Genomic DNA, 13048 nt, shown 5'->3' with positions numbered 1-13048 from the left:
TGTCTACATATTATTGAACCCTTTCATTTCTTTTTATGGTGCATTAATATGCTACTCTTGCTACTCTTGTAGCTTGTGCTGTGGTCTGTGAATGACCACACGCATTCTTGTGAATATGTGAAATGTGAATAGAGTCTCCATTCCAATATGGCTGCTAGCCACATGTGGGTAATACTCCTTCTCAACTTGGTACTACCACCCTAAATTGTGACCTGAATCCAAGTATGGGTAAAGCATAGAGTCCTACCTCAGTGCTAGCAAAAAGATCCTTGGGATCTTCTGACCAGTTGTTCAACCTTCTAACTTACTGTGGGCTGAGAGTTCCGGGAAGCTGCCCTTGCTGTGCTGAATCAGTGGCTCTCCATAGCCTGCTTCTTGAAACTTGGAGCCGTGTTGGCATGCCTGTTCTGGACTGTGCTCTACTCTTACTATAGTCTGACAGACCTTTCTTACGATCTTCTAAGTTTATCTTTGGCATTGATGGGCTGAGAAGTTTGGAACTGCTACTGCTGCCAGTGGTCAACCAGAGGTCTGATCCTGATTTGCTGGCACTGGGAATATTTTAGTGCTGCTGGTGCTAGAATGCACTCCACCCTAATCCTTTTCTTGTCAGCCTTCGAAGTTGTCCTGGGCTAGAAAATTGTTTCAGTCCTTTTGAACATTCTGTTATAGTAGAATTTGTTTATAGAGTCATTATTTAAAGGTATTTGGAAGGGTTTGGGGGAACAACTCAGCTGAGTCTCTGCCTTTACTTCACTATCTTGGCTCTGGCCCTAAGGCAATGATCATTAAAAAATATTTCTCCTTTTAGGTCTTAATTTTTCTTAAATTTTCTTTTTAGGTCCATAATTCATTTTTCAGGAACCTTAGTTTCTTAAATAGGGCAAAAAAGAATAGGAAAGGATTTTAATGGGGCACATTGTTTGCTGTGAAATTGATTAAAAAATACTAATAAATTTTCTTTCTTCAGATAAGTCTAGAAGAGTTTTCAAAGGGGGGAAGTATTAGTATTTTTATTAGAATTGAATAAAAAGAGGTTTTTAACATACTTCCACATAAAATTGCAAAGGAAAGTTTTCAGACAAATTAAAAATTACTGTAAATGGTACACTTTTTTTTAATTAAAGCTTTTTATTTGCAAAACATATGCATCTCATCCTTGCAAAACTTTCTGTTCCAAATTTTTTCCTCCTTCCTCCCCGCCCCCCCTAGAATGGCTGGTAGTTAAATGTTAAATATGTTAAAATATATGTTAAATCCAATACATGTATACATATTTATATAATTATCTTGCACAAGAAAAATTGGATCAAGAAGAAAAAAAAACACCTGAACATCAACAGAATATGCAAAAATGCTACGTTGTGGTCCATACTCAGTTCCCACAGGCCTCTCTCTGGGTATATATGGCTTTCTTCATCACTGAACAATTGGAACTGGTTTGAATCATCTCATTGTTGAAGAGAGCCATGTCTACAAGAATTGATTATCATATAATCTTGTTGCTGTGTATAATTATCTCTTGGTTCTGCTTATTTCACTTAGTAAGTCTCTCCAGGCCTCTCTGAAATCATCCTGTTGGTCATTTTTTACAGAACAATAATATTCCATAACATTCATATTTCATAATTTATTCAGCCATTCTCTAATTTATGGGCATCCATTCAGTTTCTAGCCACTACAAAAAGGACTGCCACAAACATTTTTGCACATGTGGGTCCCTTTCCCTCCTTTAAGATTTCTTTGTAGAAACACTGTTGGGTCAAAGGGTATGCACAGTTTGATAACTTTTTGAGCATAGTTCCTAGGTACTGAATAGCTGAAGTAACCTAGCTGCATTTTAGCAAATGTTTTCTAATTGCGTATTAGAAGTATGTAAGGCTCTACTGATCATAATCGGTTTAGCAAACTTTACTAATCATAAAGCTTTTGTGATTGATAAAGTGAAAGGGGATCTAGCCCTGCACTGGATAGAGAGAACAACATGCTTGCATGTCTGTGCAAATAAATAAAATAAAAATAAATTGCCTGGCTAATTATTCCAAGGGCATATAGAGATTATATCAATTATCATAAATATTTTTTCTGTAAATACTTGAGGTAAGGATTTCATCTTTCCCTGAGAACTTGAATTCATCCAGGGCATCTGAATACCCATGTTATCTCCCTGTTGAAACTTAAGGTAAGAAAATTATGTATTTATAATTAAAATGATAGCGTTTAAATGGCTGATTTTTAAAGTTATTTTTCATTTTATAGGAAAAAACTCCGAAAATTTTATGTTTGTCTCCAAGGAATGTAGTTTTAAAACCTTATTATGAAGTATACCCTTCTGGTATTTAGGTAAAATGAGAGAAAACAATAAATTAAGAAAATTGAAATGTGTACTTCAAAAACAACAAAAAGTATTGCCAAAAATACAGGGAATTACAAAATATTACTAAAATAAAATATTACTGAAAGAATTATTGAAATTTCAGCTGACATTATGGGCAATTTAAATCAAAAATAGAAAATTCTCATTTTCATTTACAGCATAAGTAGTTTGTATTACTTTGAGGTACCACAACACACCTCTCAATTTGATTAAGATGACAGGAAAAGATGATGAATGTTGTAGGAGATGTGGGAAAACTGGGACTCTAATACATTGTTGATGGAGTTGTGAACTGACCCAACAATTCTGGAGGGCAATTTGGAACTATGCATAAAGGACTATCAAAATGTGCATACCATTTGATCCTGCAGCACTTCTATTGGGCTTATATCCGAAAGAGATTTTAAAGGGACCCATATGTGCAAAAATATTTGTGGCAGCCCTTTTTTGTAGTGGCAAGAAACTGGAAACTGAATTGGATGCCCATCAGTTGGAGAATGGCTGAATAAGTTATGGTAAATGAGTGTTATAGAATGTTATTGTTCCATAAGAAATGATCAGTAGGATGATTTCAGAGAGGCTTAGAGAGACTTAATGTGAAGTGATGCTAAGTGAAATGAGCAGAACCAGGAGATCATTGCACTTGGCAACAACAAGATTATCTGATTATCAATTGTGATGGACTTGGCTATTTTCAATAACGAGATGATTGAAGCCAAGTTCAAATGATATGATGAAGAGAACTATCTACACCCAGAGAAAGCACTTTGGGAACTGAGTGTCAATCACAACATAGTATTTTCACTCTTTTTGTTATTGTTTGCTTGCATTTTGTTTTCTTTCTCATTTTTTCCCTTTTTGATCTTATTTTTCTTGTGCAGCAAGATAATTATATAAATATGTATACCTATGTTTTGACTTATGTTTTTATAAACATACATTTTTATCACGTTTAACAAATATTGGATTACGTGCCATCTAGGAGAAAGGGGTGAGGGAAGGAGAGGAAAAAATGGAACACAAGGTTTTGTAAGGGTCAGTGCTAAAACATTATCCATGCATTTATTTTGAAAATAAAAACACTTTAATAAGTACTTTGTATTTTTGTATTTATTTGATAAAAATCTGACTGTGAATGAAGAATTGCTTGATAATTCTTTTTCTTAATGGAAAGATGGTTTTAATGAAGTATGTGGACTTAATGAAGAGAATTCAGTTATCCCTACTACATGGAGACTTTCTGTCAAGGTTTTGATAGTTTATAGGTTAACATAAGAAATTAAATAAATTTTGGGGAGATTTTTATGGAAGCTGTAGATGACACATGAAGGTCAGCTAATAACACAAAAAGAAAGTCAGAAATGTATAAATATGTGTATAGTGTTGTATAACATCAGTACTTTATCTTTTAATGCCAAAAGGGTTTGAAAGGAGGACCAAAACATTCTGCGCTGATTTTTCAGCTTGGGGGTGGGGACAGGTGGACTGATTCTTTGAACTCCACAGTGGAAGAGGTAATTGCACTGTATAATTTTACTATCAAAATGAGTATGTGTGGCTATGATGTAACAGCAAAAAATTATTGGCTATGTAGAATAAAATTGCTCATGGTAGTAAGTTTTATCATGGTCACTTTATTATATACAAAAGTAGTGAAAATGGAATATGTGTTAAAGAAAAATTAATTTTATATTTTCTTGAATTAATTTTTTTTCATATGCTGGGAAAATGAACAGGAAGAAATACTTTATTATATAGAAGTTCACGGCTTTTCCTATCATGGTTTTGAAATTGTTCGGGAAAGTTTACCATGAAATCAAAATGTCTATAGATAAAAGTTACCAGAACAGCTGGTAAGAAAGAAATGGTTCTAGGATTTGGCTTTTAATATAGATGTTATGAGGTGGATGTTTGTTTTCAGCAAATGTGCCTCAGAAATTCATGAATTAATATATGAATTTCAAAAGTAATTGAAGATATGTGAAAGCTTTCTATTTAGCAGTCCTTTTTCTTTTGATGTTAAAAAAGCAAGAAGTAACTCACAGAAACTTGGTGAGATTCGATTTAATGTAATACTAAAAGTTAAGTTAGTATCCCAGATTTTTATTCTTACTTGCCAAAACATTTTTTAAAAATATACTATTTTATTAACTTTGAAATCCTTGATTCCTCAAACTAGAATGTAATGTACCAACAGTTATTGTGTTTGCTTAGACACAAATATATTTTGAGTAAAGCTTGAACTCTATATACATGTTTAAAAGTTGAATCAGGCCCTTATATGTTTTTTTCCTAGGAAATTGTTTTTTTTTTTTTTTTAATTTTAATAGTTTTTATTTGCCAGATATATTTTTATTTTTTTATTTGCCAGATATATTTGCCATATATTTTGTTCTAATTTTCCCCTCCCCCCCCGCAGGTTGACCAATACATGTTAAATATGTTAAAGTATAAAATTAAATACAATATATGTATACATGTCCATAAGTTGTTTTGCTGTACAAAAAGAATCAGACTTTGAAATTAGCCTGTGAAGGAAATCCAAAATGCAGGCAGACAAAATTAGAGGGATTGGGAATTCTGTGTAGTGGTCCATAATCATCTCCTAGAGTTTTAACTGGCTGCTGTAGGCGACTTTTGCGACTTTTGTCGCAAAGACATCTTTATGTGTGTGTGTGTATGTGTATGTGTGTGTGTGTGTGTGTGTATTTACAAGATATATGCATAAGTAATTGCAATTGACAATTGCAAAACTTTTTGTTCCAAGTTTTCCCCTCCTTCCTCCTACCCCTTCCCCCAAATGGCAGGTTGACCAATAAATGTTAAATATGTTAAAGTATAAGTTAAATACAATATATGTATATATGTCCAAACAGTTGTTTTGCTGTACAAAAAGAACAGACTTTGAAACAGTGTACAATTAACCTGTGAAGGAAATCCAAAAATGCAGGCAGACAAAAATAGATGGATTGGGAATTCTATGTAGTGGTTCATAGTCATCTCCCAGAGTTCTTTCGCTGGATGTAGCTAGTTCAGTTCATTACTGCTCTATTGGAACAGATTTGGTTCATCTCATTGTTGGCCGAGGGCCACATCCATCAGAATTGATCATCATATAGTATTGTTGTTGAAGTATACAATGATCTCCTGGTCCTGCATCAGTTTATCATATAAGTTTCTCCAGCCCTTTTCAGAAACCATCTTGCTGGTCATTTCTTACAGAACGATAATATCCCATAACATTCATATACCACAATTTATCCAATTATTCTCCATTTGATGGGCATCCACTCAGTTTCCAGTTTCTGCCCACTAAAAGAGGGCTGCCACAAAAATTCTTGCACATACAGGTCCCTTTCCTTTCTTTAAAATCTCTTTGGGATATAAGCTCTGATCCAGTACTGCTGGATCAAAGAGTATGCACAGTTTGATAACTTTTTGAGCATAGTTCCAAATTGCTCACCAGAATGGCTGGATGTATTCACAATTGCACCAAACAATGTATCAGTGTCCCTGTTTTCCCACATCCCCTCCAACATTCATCATTATTTTTTTCCTGTCATCTTAGCCAATCTGACAGGTGTGTAGTGGTATCTCAGAGTTGTCTTAATTTGAATTGCTCTGATTAATAATGATTTGGAGCATTTTTTCATATGGCTAGAAATAGTGATATATGAATGTTATAGAATATTATTCTATAAGAAACGATCAGCAGGATGATTTCAGAAGACTAGAAAGACTTACATGAACTGATGCTAAGTGAAATGAGAACCAGGAGATCATTGTACATGGCAACAGCAAGATTATATGATGATCAATTCTGATAGACATGGTACTTTTCAACAATGAAACTGTTCATACCAGTTCCAGTGACCTTGTGATGAAGAGAGCCATCCACACCCAGAGCGAGGACTGTGGGAACTGACTATAGATCACAATATAGCATTTTGACTCTTTTTGTTATTTGTAGTTTATTTTTTCTCATTATTTTTCTTTTTTGATTTGATTTTTCTTGTGCAGCGATATAATTGTATAAATATAGATGCCTGTATTGGACTTAATTATTATGTTTTATATATATAAATAATAATTATTATTATATTATATATATTGTATATTTTTTATTTTTACCATGTTTAACATATATTGGATTACTTGCTATCTAGGGGGAGGGAGGAATTGGAACACAGGGTTTTGCAAGGGTTAATGTTTAAAAATTATCTATGTATATCTTTTGAAAATTAAAAGGCTTGGGCAGCTAGATGACACAGTGGATAGAGTCCTGGCCCTAAAGTCAGGAGAACCTGAGTTTAAATTAAATTAAAATTAAAAGGCATCCCTAAAGAATCAACTAAAAAACTATTAGAAATAATTCACACTGTATGGACATGTATATGTAGTTGTATTTAACATATACTTGTATTGGTCTACCTGACATCTGGGGGAGGGGGTGGTGGGAAGGAGGGGAAAAATTGGAACAAAAGGTATTGCAACTGTCAGTGCTGAAAAAACCTATGCATATATCTTGCAAATAAAAAGCAATAGTTTAAAAAAAAAAAAAAAAAGTGAGAAGGAACTTCTTTTAAAAAAACAAACAGAAAAATATTTCACAACTTGACCCGTCCTTCGGGTCTTCAATCGTGGGTCTCGAAGGAGGACATTACCTGTAAGGCAAAAGCCTGTAAGGAAATAAGGAGGGAGACAGCTCTTTGAGGTTCAAAGCAGCTCAGCTTTATTGAGGAACAGGATTCAGCTTATATAGGCTGGCTCAGTAGTGCCACCTATACAGGGAAGCACTGTGCAATGCATTAGGGAGGGGGTTAAGGGCCTCGTGACCGGATTCATAAGATCATAAATCTGTGGACAGTTCTTTGTTGAAACTGGAACATCCTGTGGTTGTTCTGTGAAGCATGAAGTTCTGGGGTCAGGAAATGGGTGGGGGTAGCAGTTCCAGTACAAGGATGTTGACACAGCTGTTTATTATCTTAGACCTGAGGGTATGGGTCTCTGGCCACAACTGTAGCAAGATTGCAGGATACAAAATAAATCCACATAAAATCAGCATTCTTACAAAATCCAACAGCAAGAGATACAAAGAGAAATTCCATTTAAAATAATTGTTGATAATGTAAAATATTTGGTAATTTATCTGCCAAGGGAAAGTCAGGAACTACATGAGCAAAATTACAAAACACTTTCCACACAAATAAAGTCAAATCTAAGCAATTGGAAAAATATCAAGTGCTCTTGGATAGGGCGAGCAAAGATAAAGATGACAATACTCCCTAAACTAATCTGTTTATTTAGTGCTATACCAATCAAACCCCCAAGAAACTATTTTACTGACCTAGAAAAAAAATAACATCTGGAAGGTCAAGAATTTCAAAGGAATTAATGAAGAGAAAAGCAAATTAAAGTTGCTTAGCTGTACCAGATCTAAAACTATATTATAAAGCAGTGGTCATCAAAACTATTTACTACTGGCTAAGAAATAGAGGAGTTGAATAAGTTAGGTTCAAAGAACAAAATAGTCAATGACTATATCAATCTAGTATTTGACAAACCTAAAGTCCTCAGCTTTTGGGATAAGAATTCACTATTTGACGAAAACTGCTGGGAAAATTGGAAACTAGTATGGCAGAAAGTAGGCATTGACCCATACCTAACACCATATACCAATATAAAGTTGAAATGGGTTCATGATCCAGACATAATGGTATTACAAATACATTAGAAGAACAAAGGATAATTTTACCTCTCAAGATTTGTGGAGGAGGAAGGAATTTGTGACCAAAGAACTAGATATCATTATTGATCACAAAATAGATGATTTTGCACAAAAAAAAACTAATGAAGACAAGATTAGAAGGGAAGCAATAAACAGGGAAAGCATTTTTACATACAAAGGATCTGATTTCTTATATAGAGAGGTCTCATTTCTTATATAGAGAGTGGACAGATTTATAGTAGTTCAAGCCATTCTCCAATTGATAAATGGTCAAAGGACATGAAATTTTCAGAAAAAGAAATTGAAACTATTTAGTCACATGAAAAGGTGCTTCAAATCACTATTGATCAGAGAAATGCAAATTAGACAACTCTGAAGTACCTCTCAGATTGCCTAAGAGATGATAAGAAAAGATAACAAATGCTGGGAGAAATGTAGGAAAATTGGGACACTGATACATTATTGGTGGACCTGTGAAATGGTTATCAAACTGGGCATACTCTTTGACCCAGCAGTATTTCTACTTGGATTACATCCCAGAGAAACCTTAAAGAAGGGAAAGGGACCCCCATGTGCAAAAATGTTTGTGACAACTCTCTTAAGAAATGACCAGCAGGATGATTCAGAGAGGTTTGGAGAGACCTAAATGAATTGATGCTAAGTGAAATGAGCAGCTCCAGGAGAAATGGCAAGAGCAAGACTATCAATTTTGATGGCCATGGCTCTCTTCAACAATGAGATGATTCAAACTAGTTGTTAAGTGATGGAGAGGACGATGGCAACTGAGTGTGGAACACAATGTAGCATTTTCATTCTTTTTGTTCGTTTGTATTTTGTTTTCTCAGTTTTTCTTTTTCGTCCTTCTTGATCTGATTTTTCTTGTGCAGCAAGATAACTATAAATATGTATACATATATTGGATGTATTTCGACTTATTTAACATGTACTGGACTGCCTAGCAGCTAGGGAAAGGGGGGGTGGGAAACGGGGAAAATTGGGGGGAAAATTTTCAAGGGTCTATTGCATATGCTTTGTAAACAATTTTTCTTTAAATTAAATTAAAAAGCTTTAACTAAAAAAAAGAAAAGAAAATGCAAGCAAATAACAAAGAGTGAAAATGCTATGTTGTGATACATACTCAATTCCTGTCCTAGTTCCTCTCTAGATGTAGATGACTCTTCATTGGAGTGGCCTTAATCATCTCATTGTTGAAAAGAGCCACATCCGTCAGAACTGATCTTTTTTCTTAATAGCTAAGAACAGAACTTCATTTTTTCAGTAGGTATCAATCAAGGTATCATTAAGATTTTAGCTTCTTCTGTTAGAGACCTCCTGAGATCCTTTAGATGTCAAGTCAAGATGCGTTAGAGGCAGTGTGCCAAAACAGTGATACCAGATCAAATTTCTATCACACTGATTTTCTTCCTTAAAACGAATTTGGGCTAAAACTTGTAAGGAATCTAAGTGTGCTATGACTAAAAATGTGTTCCTGTAATTACAGCCTGTAGTTACAGCCTTGTATGGTTGGCTTCTGCTGGCCAAGTAGTGAACTTTAAAGGATATCTCCTTATTTTGTTGTATTGCAGTGTATCTTCTATGGATATGAAGATAACTAGGCATTAGTATATCTCAGTGGAACATCAAAATTGCTGATATAAGTTGAGATCATACTCTTTATCAGGTAAGTTAGTTGTCCTCAGGGAGAATATGCTACCAGGCTTGAAGGAGATTGGTTCTTACACTTTTTCAATCAGCCAATATCTTTTCTCTTGGGAAAACAAAATCATTTACCATGTCAAAATAAAGGTCTCATTCTGCATTTTTGAGACCTTAACTTTCCCCTTAAGGGGATGTACCAAATCTCATTTTGAGTATTTTGAAATTGTTCTTGGTCACAATAACTGGTCAGAGTTCATAGTTTTTTCCAAATTGATTTTCTTAACCATAATGTTGTTACTACATAATTTTTTCATTTAGTGCTATTCATTTTTCTCTGTATCAGTTCATACACATCTCAGTCAGGTTCTTCTGAAATCTTCTCTTTTAACCTTTTTCACAATAACATCCACCATCTTAATGTACCATAATTTGTTTAGCCATTCTCCAATTTATAGGTGCATGCTTGTGTGTGTGTGTGTTTGTTTCCTTTCTGCCTTTGAATAGTTAAGATGAGTGAGATTTAAGTCTCATTCCCAATCCTCTCTTCCTTCTTTGTCTACTCATGCATCCTAATTTTAGAAGACAGTTTTCTCAATCATTTCTTAATCTTTCTTCTCCACTGTAGTGTGTAGTTCTCCCCCCCTCCTCTTACGATCATTGAAATATAATAAAATCCCTGCTGCATCTTGTCTAATTAGTTTTGCTTTATGATCCCTGCTGATAGTGTTTAGAGGGATATTATATCTCATTTCTCCAATTTGAATGTAAACATCTTAACTTTATTTAGTACTTTATCATTCATTGTTCATGTTCACTTTTTTTTTTTTTTTAAGTTTCTCATAAGTTCTCTATTTGAACTTCAAAGTTTCGCTGTAACTCTGGATAGAGCACCAACCCTGAACTCAGGAGGACCTGAGTTCAAATCTGTTCTCAGACACTTAACACTTCCTAGCTGTGTGATCCTGGGCAAGTCATTTAATCCCAGCCTCAGGGAAAAAAAGAATGCTTGGAAGACCTTTATTTCATTAAAGGCCCATTTTGACTCCTCATACTCAGGTTTGCAGGGTAAATTATTCCTGACTATAAGCCCATATCTGCTACATCACCAGGCTGCTACATCATGTGTGATCCTGATTGTTGCTTCTTCATATTTGAATTCTTTCTTTCTGGTTATATACAGTATTTTTCCTTTTACCTGGAAGCCTGAATTTTGGCAGTAAAGTTCTGGGGGTTTTATTTTGACATTTCAGCAGGTGACTGGTGCATTCTTCCTGTTTTTATTTTACCCTTTTATTCAAAGAGATCTGCTACAAGTTATTGCTATGCGTTGCCTAGGAAAATCTCATTGATATATTAGAATTTTTCACCCTATAAATAAAGTTGCCTATTATCTGTTGGCTTCTAAATAATTTTTACTCTACAGCTTGTACTTCTTAAACTTTTTCACTTATGACTTCTTTTTGTCTGAGAATTTATGGGACCCTGGTAAATATTTGCTGATAACAAACTTCACATTGAGTTATACAACTCCATATGGAGTCACAACCCACAATTTAAGAAGCCTTATTCTAGAAGATTTCACATCCATAATATCCACTTGTGTTCAACTTTGATTACAAATGAGAAACATGTTCTGTTTCTCTCAGTATTGCTTAGCAGTGTTTGTTTTCTTAGTTTAAAAACCTGACATTCTTGTTATCTCTTCCTGTGCATCATTCCTCCTAAGCTTATTCTTCATCATTACTGAGACTTTGTTGTGATTGAAATTGATAAACTTTGAGGGAGTGAATTCTGAGCAAAAGTAGTATAATCAATTAATAGGATCCGAGACTTCCTTACTCTCTGTGAATTTTAGTTGCTTCAGTTGTTACTTAGTCTTCATGGCCCTATTTGAGATTTGCTCATTTTACAAATGAAGAAACTGAGGCAAACCATGTTAAGTGAACCAGGTTCACACAGTGTCTGAGGCCAGATTAGAACTCAGAAGACCATGTTATTAGTTAGTTAGTAAGTTAGTTAAGTTAGACCATCTTCTAGTTAGATACGAGGACACCAATTAAGGGCTTTGTTATAGTTAATAATAAGGAACCAATCATCTGATACAATAACATGGGCGTTCTCTCTTCTCTTTGGCAAGAGTTTCACAAATCTTCTGTTATTAATATAAAAATGGGCCACAAGATGTATGGAACATTTTGTCATCAGCACCCATTACCCAAATTCCCACTGCTAGAATAAGCCATCACAGATTACATACAGGTATACTACAGTACTATATTACAGTAGGTGATGGACTTGTGTATTTTAATAGTATTTCCTGAGATACCTGACCCAGAGTTTCACCTAAAATTAGATTGCAGGTTTACATAGTTTGGGATAAGATCAGATACAGTGTTGAACACAGATACAGTGACAGAAAATGATGCATTTTTAACAAAAGAAAAAGGATGCCCCAATTTTTTTTTAAAAAAGCCTTTTGTTTCAATATGTCATACTCCTGAATTGATAAATAAATTATATGTTCTTATTGTGTAATGGGTAGTAAAATTCTTGCAAAAATGTAAACTAATAGAAAATAGTTTTAAAGACCAAAGCAGCTATCTCTACTACAACATGACGTATCTTCTGCACACTTTTTTCATCCTTGGAAACTGACAGAAATCTTTGTTGTCAAACAATTTAACTTGAACACTTTGGAACCTGCTCACATCCAGATTATTGACAGCCAACTGGCATCTTCTGGTAATAGAAGGATCAAGCTATATGCTTGTCTTCATGCAATAAATGTTTGCTGTTAAAACTTCTGGTCTTAACAATAATTTATATTTCATTCAGAATCATAAAAATTCACTATTTTTTTTCCCCCCCTGAGGCTGGGGTTAAAGTGACTTGCCCAGGGTCACACAGCTAGGAAGTGTTAAGTGTCTGAGACCACATTTGAACTCAGGTCCTCCTGAATTCAAGGCTGGTGCTCTATCCACTGCGCCACCTAGCTGCCCCCCAAAATTCACTATTTTAATCCAGATGTCACCTATTTTCTCTATAATAGTTAAATTAGATCAAGGGCAGTTAGGTGATAACAGTGGAGAGAGTACTAGGTTAGAAAGACTTTAATTCAAATTTGGCTTCAGACATTTATTAGCTGAATGGCCCTGGCAAGTCACTTAATTTCTATTTATCTCGATTTCTTTCATTGTAAAATGGGGATGATAATATCATCTATTTCCCAGAGTTATTATGAAGATAAAATGAGGTAGTTGTACAGTCCTTGGCATAGTGCCTGA

General features: G+C 34.6%; 1 protein-coding gene across 21 annotated transcripts in view; it reads left to right on the top strand.

Moving 5' to 3' along the window:
- LOC141544434 (protein bicaudal D homolog 1) overlaps positions 1-13048 on the top strand; it is a 347130-nt gene that overhangs the window by 23224 nt on the left and 310858 nt on the right. For 2 of the 21 annotated variants that reach the window (XM_074270599.1, XM_074270595.1), the window contains exon 3: positions 9692-9786. The exons of the other annotated variants lie outside the window; for them this stretch is intronic. The gene's annotated coding sequence lies outside the window, so the exon portion shown is untranslated. The remainder of the gene's footprint in view (positions 1-9691; positions 9787-13048) is intronic. 21 annotated transcript variants of the gene reach the window in all.

The sequence above is a fragment of the Sminthopsis crassicaudata genome, chromosome 5 (assembly GCF_048593235.1).
Source record: "Sminthopsis crassicaudata isolate SCR6 chromosome 5, ASM4859323v1, whole genome shotgun sequence".
Lineage (NCBI taxonomy): Eukaryota > Metazoa > Chordata > Mammalia > Dasyuromorphia > Dasyuridae > Sminthopsis > Sminthopsis crassicaudata.
Note: the sequence above shows the minus strand (reverse complement) of the source record. Positions and strands in the feature narration are given on the sequence as shown.